A 12,716-nucleotide genomic window follows, 5' to 3' on the forward strand; every position below is an offset into this window, starting at 1 on the left:
GCATGATGAGTAAAAAGTCTTTGTGTAAAGCATTACACTTTTCAATAATTTATTATAGTACAGAAACAAAATAAAAATAATAATATATTTCCAACAGATTTTCTCTTTGAACAATCTGAGCAATATAGTAGCCCGTAAAAAAAAGGTATTTGAATATAGTTTACCAAATTTTATGACATAGTATGAATGATATTATTAATATAGTTTTTGTTGTTTTGAAAACTGAGCACACGCAACCCTGTGAGGTAATTGCATATTGTATCAAATATAAACAAATGAATAAATATGTATCGCTGGTTTTTATTTCGTATCTTTTTCCAATGGTTTTGAACGCCATCAAGGAAAACCGGCGCCGCGCATTGGGGGACGCATCCCCCGTCTGACCACCAATGGTGAACCGATACGGGGACCTGTCTTAGTGACCCCCACTCCCTCCCCTGCACCCAATACGGGGCCAATACCGGAACCCCTTAAAACTAATACATCAGTACAGGGTGATTCGGTCTTGACTGGATTTCTTTTATTTATTTACTTATTCATATAAAGATACACATTACAAAAAAAATCAACGTATCCCTAACTCTATGAGGCCAAGAACGCTGTGTTGGGTTGGGATACAACATAATGGAAAGTAGAAGCATGCATATTATTAATGAATACTAAAAATAAAAATTATTACATTCACATAAATTTTAATTAAAACTTGGACAACACGCTTAATAGTATATACATCTATGTCTTTATTTATTATTTATTTATTTCTGCACCACAACAGGCCAGGACATTGAACACTCTTTGGGCCTGAAAAGAGAAATTTCTCTGAGTGAAAGTCGTACGTGTTTTTGGTATTAAATAATTCGAATTGCAAGAAAACCTCGAAATTCAATATTTTTATCGTTAGCGGGCTGTAGGGAATATTGGATTCAATTTGATTGATTGATTTATATTTTGCGTTCTCGCAAAAAACCCTCTGCTGTAACCTATTTGGATTTTTATTTTGTCTTGAGAAAGCACGTTTGATTTTTCAAAATATATTAGCGGTGTGAAAATTTATGTCAAACTACATTAAGTTTTTCTGAAAAGTAAATATCTTTTTCGCGCTATTTTTATTTCTTGGTAAATACTGATTTATTTATATAACAATTTATATTTTAATTAATAAATGACTTCAAATATTTTTTATTTACAACACAGGCTAGGCCAAATTTCAGTGGTGAATTACAGCCCAGGACACAGAAAAATCACTTTCAATTTTTGTGACCTCACCGGGAATCGAACCCGACATCTAAAATGGATTAAATACCTATTATGCCACATGAGCATATTCTTTCTCGGTTATGTTCTGACACCGGTCGGCATATTCAATTTAGTGTAGTCATACAAAAGTTAAATACGTATTTATAAATACATAATTTACGCGTATTTTCTTTTATTTATTTTTTTAAAGGAATAACCCGCAAATTATATTTTGAGGCTTGTCAGCAGGTGGGATAGAGGGGATATGAAAGGAGCTATGAAAAATACAACACAACACCCAGACCAATAGAGAAAAAAAATCTTCTTTTTTTTTTTTGCCCTGGCGGGAATCAAACCCGCGACGCCAGCTTCACAATTGGCCGTCTAACCAACTGCGCCACGCCGCCTGTTAGTTAAAGAAATAAAACGGGAAATCATCAAAAGTGTCATCATTCCCCTTTTCGCATCTAATAGTGCATAGGGCACTAACTGCATTAATTTATCAACAGCAACGTATCACGATCATTAATTTGTCACGTGAAAATAAGATTATCAGTCTTAAGCTTTAGATGCCAGTCCAGGAACTATGAAATATATTAGGGTTAAAACACCTTTTTTTAAATAAATATAACCTGTCGAATATAAGACCAAGAGGCGGACAATAAAGTATGCAAACATTTTATTGAATTGTCAAAAAGTTTTTTTAAACCTCTATCTTTTCTTTGGTTTTTGATCACCCGGTGATTAGAAACACCTTCACCCAACTCCCCCGAGTTTCCTGATAAAGGAGATGGACTTTGATGGTAACGGTCAGTTGGTCACGAGCCGGACGCTCCTTTGCTTCCACTTCCGTTCTGCAACTCTTCGCGTGAGGACGCTTCCGAAGAACTCATTTCCTGCCTTCCAAATCCAAATTTCCACGACAGATCATTACTCCCATTATATCGCCGTATTCCAAATTCAACCTCGACATATGCAACGCTTTACTTAATTCACTCTTGGTATTCTAAATTTCAATTTCAATTTCAATAGACAACGTTTAACTTGATTCATTTTACATTTCTGAATTTAAATTCCCTTTGGAATAACATTATTCCTAATTCAAAATGTTAAGTTAACCGGGCTTCTGCGTTCTGCTTCCTTTATGCAAAAATATCTCTGGAAAATGTAATAAATGTTCTTTTTACATAAAAAAATATAATAGAAACTTCGAATGTCTTTATTATCGACTTGATAATATTGCATTATATGTATTCTTGTAATTTATCAATATATGTATCGATTAATCAATTGTAATATACCAAATTTTAATTGACTTTTGATTATTTGAAAAGTATTTATATGCAAATACACTAATCCAAGCCACCCTATTGTAAATCCTCTGTATCGACTTCACATCACAATGTAATAAAAAATAAAACGAGGTAAAAATTATCTTGGTAAATTATCATATAGGTAAATAAGCTTTCTTGCATTGTAACTAATAAATACCTTTTTCTTCGTTTTAGAGCCAACTCTTCGCCAGCACTGCATTCATCGCTGAAATCTACCCGTTTTAATTATCAGATTGAAGACTTTCATTATGTAAGTTTTTTAATGTATTACTTGTCAATGTATAATTTTTTATTGTAAAACAAACAAAAAAATATTTTCGAAATTATGATATTGGAATGATTTTAAACTCTTATATTTAAAAGAGTGCCAAAAAACTTATAAACCTCGGACTTTATTTAAAACACCGCTGAAATAATTTTGGGGTTTTATTGGTTTTTTTTTTACTGAAAAAAAAATCCTATCGTATTTTTAATTCTTATGTAATAACTTATGTATAAGTTATAAATTAAAAATGCTTGGTACATTTCCACTTGTCTATTTGACTAATTTAAGCTTTCACCCTTTATATGATAACAATGGAATCCCATCAAGAATTGTCAAAAAATAACATCAATCGAATAATTTCGAAATCAATTTTGACAAAAATATAATGCTTACTTTTTTATTTGTATACCATATGCTTTCTATGTTTGTTTTCTTAACGTTGGGTTTATAAGCTTATTTCAGACGTAATTCTTATTAATCTCATTTCTACATTTCCAAAAAATATATAATTTAGAGTTTTTTCGTAAATAAATCTTTTAAAAAATTCGCTTTTGAACTGTATTAAAATACAAACTATGATTTTTTTTCCAATTGTGATATATTTGGACGGAAAAAGATAAATAATGATTTTGCTTGTTTTCAAATTTATAAAATTAGTTTCGTGGTTTCTAGTATAAAATAAGTGTAATTGATACTTCCGCTTCTGTTGGATAATAATAAATAATGAGCATTGTAGCTTGTAGCGGGTAGCGGGTAGCGGGTAGCGGGAATGTGAGAGGACCCGAACCCAAATGTTAATTAGATCTGTGTGCGTAACATAACCTTAAATACCGCCAAACATACATAGGAGCGTTTCCTCATCCCAGCGAAGGTGGAATATTATTATAGCTGCTGGTGTAACTTTTAATTAAGGTTTATCGTCATTATGGTATATCGTGTTTGTTGTCCGGGACCACGGAATACATGGATGCCATATCTGAATAATATAATGATTCCTGTCTCCTTTTTAAGGCACATCATGTTCACTACAACAATTAAATTTTTATCTTTAAAACTTTCTTCTATAACAATGTAATCTGAAGAGAATGCAAATCGCTGAAATAACCTTAATTGAATGTTGTGAAAATAGGGGTGAATTGCCGAATTGATAACGGAATAATGGGGAGAAAAGCACAATGTTTTACTTTGGATCGAATATTTTTTTGAAAAATTATAAGTTTACCAACGTTTAGTTTCATTATTGCAACATATTTCTTAAATTTAAAATAATTAATTGGCTTCCCGAGAAAAAAAATATTGCCATTTTTCGTGAAGAAATCGATTAGCACTTCATAAAATAATTTAATTATGATATTTTTTCCATCTGTTTTACTATCTTCCTGGGCGTACGTATCTAGATGTTAAAATATCTGTCTTTGTAATCGCTCGGTAGATAAAAACAGACAAAATTCAAGCATACCGTCTTGGTAATTGTCAAAAGTCATATAAAAAACATGTTCAAGCGAGCATTTTTTGCTTGAGTTGGGATTTATTATTTATAATGACAGCTCAGGGCTGGTATTCTGAACGAAATTGCGCGTGGATTGAACGGAAGAGATCGCTCTGTTAGTGTGTATTTAATGCGTAAATACGGGTTAAAAATGCTTTTTCTACGCGCGCTTTTGCGTTCAGAATACCACCCCAGGTTGCACTTCTTACTCGCGACACTTTTCTCCCTATCCAACCCTATGCATTAGAGATAAAAATAATTTTACTATCCAGCCGGATACCAACTAGTAGCTTAATATCCGTGGGATACCTAATATTCATTAAACTGCGAAAATTACACGAAATCAACGCCACTAAATTGATTTATTGATATAAACCACAAAAGGATGTAACTCTCATTATTTAAAAAAAGTTTTTTATTTGCATAAAAAAGTTCGTCAGTGTTCAATATACACTCTAGAAAATGAATTTAAAACGTAAATAAAAAACATTTTTGCGTAAAAAAAAAAAGAGAGATGGACCAGATATCCGTCTATCCGGCTTAGGGGCTCGCCGAATATCCGACCAAACCACTATCCGTTTCATCACTACTATAATATATGAGGGGGTTAAATGCAAAACCACCACTGTGCATGATCACTATTTATGGGAAGATCAACAACATCTTTTAAGTTAAATATGCACATTCATGAAATGAATAGTCTTTTCGCTACCTGTTATACCACGCACAAGTTGCACATTGAACTAAAAAAAATATATATTTGCTGCTGGTTTTGTTGGTCTTCCGAAATACAGTGATCACGGACAGATGCGGTTTTGTATTTAACCCCTTCATATCGTGTGAGCATTCAAGGAAAACTGACCAAGTCAAATTTTTACGAGTTGGAGATTTTCTCACCAAGTTTTAGAGCTGGATGTAATATTTTATTGATAAAAAAACCAAGTCCACCTATATCTCAAAGTTTGTTTTACTAAGTTGATAATTGTTTATTGATCATAAAATAAATATAAAACAACTTTGTTTTTAATCACTTTTAAAAATATAATAGGTATACAAAATTAGTGGTAAAAAACAAAATGTTTCATATTTATTTTATTCTAATGAATATATATCCACAAAGCTGGTGCTTCAAATATAAATTTTATTATAATGAATAACCACAAAGTTAGCGCTTCAAATATAAACTTTATTTTATTATAAATTTTATAATTTGTATATTGATCAAGTTGACAAGATCAAAAACACTTCCATAGTAATACAGTACATTGCTTATAGTTTGTCTATCTAAAGCAAAAGAAACTTATATTAAAAATGATAATAAATAGCAAAACTATTAGTTTATGACTACGTAAAAACTTAAATCTTGATCTCCCAACAAATAGAAATTGTGATTTGGACAGTTTTCATTGTATGTTCACGATATGTGCGGCAAGTGTAATAGAAATTAGGACAAGACAAAAATATGATCGGAAAATTACATAACCTGCGGTTGTGTATTTTATTTCAATTTAGTTATCTAAATAAAAATTTCTCTTAGTAAAAGTATCCGATTTTGCCATTTTAAATCCCGCCATTAAAAAAATTGAATAATTGAACATAATATTAAAACATATAAATAAAATTGAAAGTTTTATATTTTGTATTATTGTTTTTATCTATTTAAAAAAAAATTGACGTTCTGTCTGTGTTTTAAAAAAAAAAGAAAAACAACAATTATATGTACACACGTTTAAAACATAAATATGTCTGGTTTTACACCTATTTACACAGTATAAACGCGGTTTATTTATCTTATTACACGATAATTTATTTATCTATTCATCATTACATCTACTTAAAATTCAATGTATTTATAACTCTGTCATCACGGTCACCTTACCTTAAATTATTGGGAGTCTTAATTTAAATAAAAAAATAAACCGTAGGTGTATAATGTTCTGTCAATCACAAGCTATACACATATTTCTTCTTTTGCAGCTTCGATTCGCAAATAACAATCAAAGCTAATTTATATAACAATGGCCAACAGTTCGAACCCAACCGACAGGTAATCCGTCAAAGAAAACTGAATACAACTGACCTGGGCAATCCCGAAGTCCTGGTCTGCATCCAATTCGTCTTCCTGGTCACTGGCGCCCGAACAGGGATGGATTAACTGTTGACTCTTCTTTTGAATTGAATTTGAATTTTTACTCCTTCGCGATTATTTCGAAGAAAGGAGATTACAAACTCAGAGGCGTGCCCAATATGGCGAAATTTGCAACACATATTTTTTTTTTGTATATCCGCCCGTGTGCAGTCACGGAAGACCAGGCGAGCCATCTATCGACGCCCATTAAAACTACGTATTTGATTAACTAATCAAATACGTTGTCCTTTTCGGTTGACTTCATATTTTCTCAACAGATGTCACTGCCGGGACGAATTCGAACCGATGGCCATTACATACTGCCCGCCTTGAAAGTTTGCAGACGAAACTTTCAACAAGAAAATTGAATAACTTAATGATTGTTTTATTTAACGGTATTTACATAAACTATGGCGGAGCATGAACAAACCGCATATAATTGCAATATAACCGAAGCATTTAGAACTGTATTCATAATAATATTGATCATTAATGCAATGATACTAAATATGTGACATATTGAAACAAGCGGAATTGTCCCAGAAAATCGGAAACAATCGAGAGAAAACAAAAAAATAATAATCAAATGAACTAGCCTAAACTCAAAGAAAAGCGTATGCTATTCTTTAAAGTATCTCTTTACTTAACAGTATTTTCAATAACAAGCTTAATTAAAAAATAATAAAGGTAAATTATAACTAAGATGCCTAAATAAATCTTATGTTACTGAGTTGGAATAGGGCACAGTTTGACAACTGGCCGTTTGATTCTTGCGGATTGTGTTTTGACTAATGCAACTCTAATAGTTCCATCAGTCCCCGGATACACCTTTTCAATCCTCCCAAGAGGCCAACGAAGTGGTGGAACATCATCTTCCCTTATTAAAACTACCGTGCCTATTTGCACTGGGTTTTCGGGGGTACACCACTTTTGTCTCATTTGCAAAGTATGGAGATATTCTATTCTCCATTTTTTCCAATAAGATTGTACTAAACTATCTAATAAATGTTTACGATTTACGAGACTAAGACGATTTTTAAGCACATCGGGCGCGGGAAGATATTGAAGAGGAGACGACATCAAGAAATGAGCAGGAGTCAGCACCTCAGGATACGGATCCTCGGATAATAAACAAAGAGGTCGTGAATTAAGCAATGCTTCAATCTGAGTTAATACTGTTAGGAGTTCTTCATAAGTTAATAACTGACCGCCTACCACTCGATATAAATGTGTCTTAAAACTTTTAACGCATGATTCCCAAATTCCTCCAAAATGAGGACTATAAGGGGGAATGAATTTCCATAATATGCGACGGTTATTGAGTTCATTGCTGATAGTAGCTTGAAAGTCTGAAGATGCGGTTAAATTATAAATTTCATTTAATTGTGTCTTGGCACCTATAAAATTGGTTCCGTTATCGGAATACATGTTAGACACTGGGCCTCTGCGAGACAAAAATCTTTTTAGAGCCGCTAAAAACGTGTCGCTAGATAAATCTGAAGCAAGCTCAATGTGCACCGCTTTTGTTGTCAAACAAACAAAGATGCAAAGGTAAGCCTTTTGAGAACGCTGACCGCGTTTACGAGTCAGAGTAATGTTGATTGGCCCAGCATAATCTACACCCGTATGAACAAAGGCCTTTGCTTCTTGGACTCTGTACGTTGGTAAGTCTGCCATTTTTGGCCATACGTAGGTAGGCTTGACGCGAAAACAAAATATACACGATTTGGTGCGTTTTCTGATAATATTTCGTGAAGAAAGAATCCAATATCTTTGTTTTATTAAGGAGTTCAATAAATTTGGGCCTGTATGACAATTGGTGCGATGATAATGGTCAATTAAAAGGTTTATAATGTGACCTTTCTTTGGTAGCAAAGCCGGATGTTGAGTTTCGAACGGCAAATTGGAGTTGGACAATCGACCTCCAATGCGAATGATTCCCTTCTCATCCATAAAGGGATTTAAATGTTTAATGTTAGAAATTACAAGACCCTTGTTTAATAAATCAATTTCCTTCCTAAAACCTTCTTTTTGCACTTCACATATCAGAAAATGTTCAGCGAAATTTAAATCAGAAGAATTGATTTTTTCGGAACATGGTAACCGCTTTGCAAAACGCAGAATATATACAATAATACGTAATAATTTATTCCAGTCGGAAACCCTATTTGCTAAAGACAGTAATATAAAAGATTCTTTAATTACGGTGGTGATCAATGTTTTAGAATTAAATTCTGGCGTTTCCTCGTAAGCAGAAGCAGCAAATGGCCTAATCATCCATGACTGAGGGGGTGCGCACATCCACGATGGTCCATACCACCAAAGAGTATGCATCAATAATTGAGATGGCAAAATGCCTCGAGATAGACAATCACTAGGATTTTCAACACCAGAAATGTGATAAAAACATTTCGAATCTAAATTAGACTGTATTATAGCCACTCTGTTAGCCACAAATACCGACCAGCGATGCGGAGATGAATGAATCCATGATAAAGCTATCGTGGAGTCAGAAAATGCATATATTTTGGAAATCAGGTAACGCGGAGTATATGTTTCATAAACATTGCGAACAATTTTCGATAAAAGAACTGCGGCGCATAATTCTAAACGTGCTAATGACACCACTTTGACTGGGGAAACCTTAGATTTAGAGCAAATCAATCGCATTGAAATATTTCCCGTTAAATCAGTTACGTGTAAATATACTGCACATCCATACGCTTTCATACTTGCGTCGCAAAAGGCGACCAAGTTAGCTGTGCAATTAGGTGTAATATTCAAATGTCTTGGCAATCGTAATTCCTTCAATAAAGGTAATTCATTTTTTAAATTAAAGTACTTTTTTACTATTTGTTCAGGTGGAGTATCGTCCCATCCTAGATTAGCATTCCAAAGTTCTTTTATAAGTATTTTTGCGTATAATATCACTGGAGAAACTAAGCCAAGTACATCAAACAATCTGGCAACGGTAGATAATATAATTCGTTTTGTGCATTTTTCTGCACAAGGGGATGTAGTAAAACAAAAAATATCTTGTGTTGGATGCCACTCCAAGCCAAGAATTTTTAAATTATCATCATCTGTAAAATTGACAGGTGTACAATAAGCTGAAGGTAAACTTGAGAGTAATTCTGATGAATTGCTGGCCCATTTGACCAAATCGAATCCACCAGACTTAAAAAGGTTAATTGATTGATTTGCTAGCTCAATTGCTTCGGAATTGTTCATAACAGAGGTGACCAAGTCATCCATATACAATTCTGATTCGGCCAATTTAGCAGCCGCAGGAAAGTTATTTCTTTCGTCTAAAGCTAATTGTCGTATGGTGCGCATTGCAAGATACGGACTGGACTTGAGTCCAAACGGAACGCGGGTAAATTGAAAAGATCTAACCTTTTCGTTAGGATCAAATCTATATATGATTTTTTGGTATTTTCTGTGATTTTCAATCACACCAATTTGTAAATACATTTGTCTAATGTCAGCTGTAATAGCGACAGGCAGTAAGCGGAAATTTAATAATAATGTAAACAAATCGGCCTGTAAATTAGGGCCGGTAGATAGGATGTCATTCAGTGACAACCCAGAGTGTGTTTTAGCACTTGCGTCTAAAACAATTCGTACCTTAGTAGTAATTTTATCTTTACGAATTACAGCGTGGTGAGGTATAAAATACCCACATTCTATATCTGACGTAGACGGAATTTCTTCTAAATAGCCGTTTCTTAAATAGTCTTTAATAATTTCATGATAATCATCCCGAAGGGTGGGGGCATACTTGAACTTTCGTTCAAGAGTGAAGAATCGACGGAGAGCGACCGTGTAAGAGTGACCTAATTCATCTGGATTTTTACAAAAAGGCAAAGATATCGAATACCTCCCATTAACACTGCGTAAAACTGTAGCAGCATATGTGGTTTCGCATTTAGTTTCATCGGGGCTTAAGAACCGTTTAACGGGCATTTCTTCACATTCCCAAAATTTTTGTAAACATTTTTCTAACCCCTGAAGGGCTAAAGCGGAAAAAGAATTAGGTTGAAAATCGGAATGGTAAGGAACTTTCCCAAGTAAGACATATCCGAGAGCTGTAGACAAGGCAGGCGGGGCATCTGAACCAGATTCTATTTTTTCTCCAAAATAAATATAGGGAAAAATAGTCGCACCTAGAATAATGTCCACGTTCCCAGGTATGTTCCATGTTAGGTCGGCGAGGGGGATATTAGCGAGATAATTCAAATCACATTTTTCAATAAAATGTGAAGGCAACTTATCTGTTATGCAGTCGACTACTAATGCGTGAATTTTATATTTATTTTTTGGAACCATGCGTGATTCAATGTTAAAATAAACATACCCATGTATTTGTCGTGATGTCTCTCCCACACCTTTCAAGAAGGAGTTATTTAGTGGAATTATATTTAAATTTAAAGATTTACAGCAATCGACTGTTATCAAATTGTTTTGCGACGCGTTATCAATTAGACAACGCACTACTATTTTGTTATTATTGTTATTTTTATACGCAAAAACTTGCGCGGTAGACAGTAAAATAGCGTGGCCAGGTGAAGAAGACAGTGTATTTGATCGCGATGTTATGAATGTTAAAGGCGATGTACTAGTAGATTCAACACGAGTATTCCGAGAAAATGAGTTATTTTTGCCACCTTCCTTTTCAGAATCAATAAACGCATTTGATGCATGTTCCCCATTATTAGAATTTGAGGCATGTTGCCCATTACTACTGTTCGTAATACAATTATTAGAAGAAAATTCAAAGTGTAATAATGAATGGTGTTTCTTTTGACACTTTTTACACGTATGTTGAGATTTACACCCTGCACTGGTGTGGGCGTAACTCAAGCAATTAACACAACCATGTTTTAATTTTATAAAATCAAAACGACCCTTAACAGGCATATTTTTAAATGTGAAACAATCATAAAGATTAGTATGATTGTCTTTGTTACATAATAAGCATTTCTTTTCCACAGTAGATATGAAAGCCTTATAGGTTTTCTTATTACTGGGCCCATTCGGCTCCGCATTAATAGCAGCCCGGGAAGAAGAAGAAGAGGAAGCGGAAACATTTGTTGTCCTTTCCAATATTTTTACTTGGCCTTTTAAAAAATCTGTGAATTCTTGGAAAGTGGGCAATTCCTTATCCCGCATTTGCATTTCGAATTGTTGCGCTGTTTGAACATCAATTTTTCTTAACGCGCAATGTAAAAATATAAAATCCGCCAAATCATTTATCTTTAATAATTTTAAAGCGGCGACGCTAGAAGTATAATTTTCACAAAAGGTATTTAAGTTTGCGGCAGTATTATTTACTTGCTTTATGTCGAGAATGGTTTTCAAATAAAAAATTCCCAGTGACCTTGAATCCTGGTATTTTTGAACTAAACTATCCCAAAGAATTTGGTAGTTTTCTCCCGTGGGAATAACGCCGGAAATTATATTCAACGCGCTATGCGTCAAATTTGAAATTAAATATTGCACTCTTTGCGAATTCGATAAATTGGTATTAAGATGAACATTGGATTTAAAAGATTCGTAGAAAATAGACCAATTTTCTTGTTTACCATCAAAATATGGGATTTTTAAAACCGGCAAATTTATATTACATTTTTCTCTAGAAGTAGTTATATTCATTTTGTTTATTTTATTTCTAGCCCTGGTAATTCTCGAATGCATATCCTGAACTACTCCCAGTGATTGAAAATCAAGCGAGTTTTCGGGATTAATTTCCAAATTTATCTGATTAATAAGGTCGATCACCTCCTCGTACTTTTTATTCAATTCGTCGACTGTTTCCGACTCCGCTAGGAAATTCTCATTTGTTCTGGAATCGTTTAACGAACTAATATTTAACGATAATTTATAAATTGCATTTATACGTTCAAAAAATACCTCTCGTTTCCCTATGAGAATTTTTAATTTTCTTGCATTTATTTCCGACATGTTTAATATATGTAAAACGTATTTGTAAAACGTAGGCTAAATAAGTGTTCCACAGACGTGCGGTAGGTATTTAATTTCATTAATTAAATATGTATAAAAATAACTTAATGTCACACGGTACGGTAAGAAATAAATTTAGAAAGCGATAATTGATATGATTTTTTTGCAGAATTTATTTATTCTGGAGTTGAAGTTAATAAACTTAATTTGTATTAAATTCGATAGAACAATAAATAAATTTACTGGAATAATCCAGTAACTCGATTAGGACTATTTATATCCGGCTCGAAGGACCATTTT

The 12,716-nt window shown here is 33.4% G+C and overlaps 1 protein-coding gene across 1 annotated transcript in view; it reads left to right on the forward strand.

Annotated features, from left to right (window-relative positions):
- Positions 1 to 12,716, forward strand: part of HnRNP-K (Heterogeneous nuclear ribonucleoprotein K) — a 174,262-nt gene that overhangs the window by 39,306 nt on the left and 122,240 nt on the right. Inside the window, exon 2 of the mRNA XM_088228782.1 lies at positions 2,745 to 2,820. The gene's annotated coding sequence lies outside the window, so the exon portion shown is untranslated. The remainder of the gene's footprint in view (positions 1 to 2,744; positions 2,821 to 12,716) is intronic.

Source organism: Micrasema longulum, unplaced genomic scaffold, assembly GCF_059751315.1.
Source record: "Micrasema longulum isolate JH-2025_06_02 unplaced genomic scaffold, ASM5975131v1 h1tg000607l, whole genome shotgun sequence".
NCBI classification, from domain to species: Eukaryota; Metazoa; Arthropoda; class Insecta; order Trichoptera; family Brachycentridae; genus Micrasema; species Micrasema longulum.